The sequence below is a fragment of the Phascolarctos cinereus genome, unplaced genomic scaffold, assembly GCF_003287225.1.
Source record: "Phascolarctos cinereus isolate Bilbo 61053 unplaced genomic scaffold, phaCin_HiC Scaffold_4;HRSCAF=312, whole genome shotgun sequence".
In the NCBI taxonomy this organism is placed as follows: domain Eukaryota; kingdom Metazoa; phylum Chordata; class Mammalia; order Diprotodontia; family Phascolarctidae; genus Phascolarctos; species Phascolarctos cinereus.
The window spans coordinates 380716564-380717116 of NW_027555847.1; the positions used below are offsets into that span (position 1 = coordinate 380716564).

The window sequence follows — 553 nt, forward strand, 5'->3', positions numbered from 1 at the left end:
TACAACAACAGCTGTCTGTGAGGAAAACAGCTAGAAATTATATAATAAAAATCCCTACACCCTTCATAGCCTTTGTCCCCTAGATACCACAACTTTGCATCTCGCACAAGGAAGTAAAAGAGAGAAAGAAAGACCCCATAGTACGTTTTTCACTTTTTGATTGCGGCAACATGTGTACAGGATGAGTCTGGGGGACGATGAAAGGATCCAACAAAGGGAGGGACTAAGTTACTCTTTTAAGACTTATTTACTCATCCTGGACAAAGACCCCAGGGACATTTTGTGCAACTGTGATCTGTAATTCAACAATAAGAAAATAGCAAAAGCATTAACAAAGTGTCTACTATTTGTGCAATACTATTAAGAAAAAGGAACCAGGGACAGTGCCGTGGCTGCTGCCACTTCCAAGATGGCGACCTCTCTGGGCTCCAACACCTACAACAGGCAGAACTCGGAGGATGTGGACTTCCCTATTCTGTGCCAGACGTGCCTTGGAGAAAACCCCTACATCCGGATGACCAAAGAAAAGTATGGAAAAGAATGCAAAATTTGT

At 42.7% G+C, this 553-nt stretch overlaps 1 pseudogene; it reads left to right on the top strand.

The window, feature by feature from the left end:
• The first annotated feature begins 387 nt into the window (after positions 1-387).
• LOC110208020 (pre-mRNA-splicing factor RBM22 pseudogene) overlaps positions 388-553 on the top strand; it is a 1355-nt pseudogene continuing 1189 nt past the window's right edge.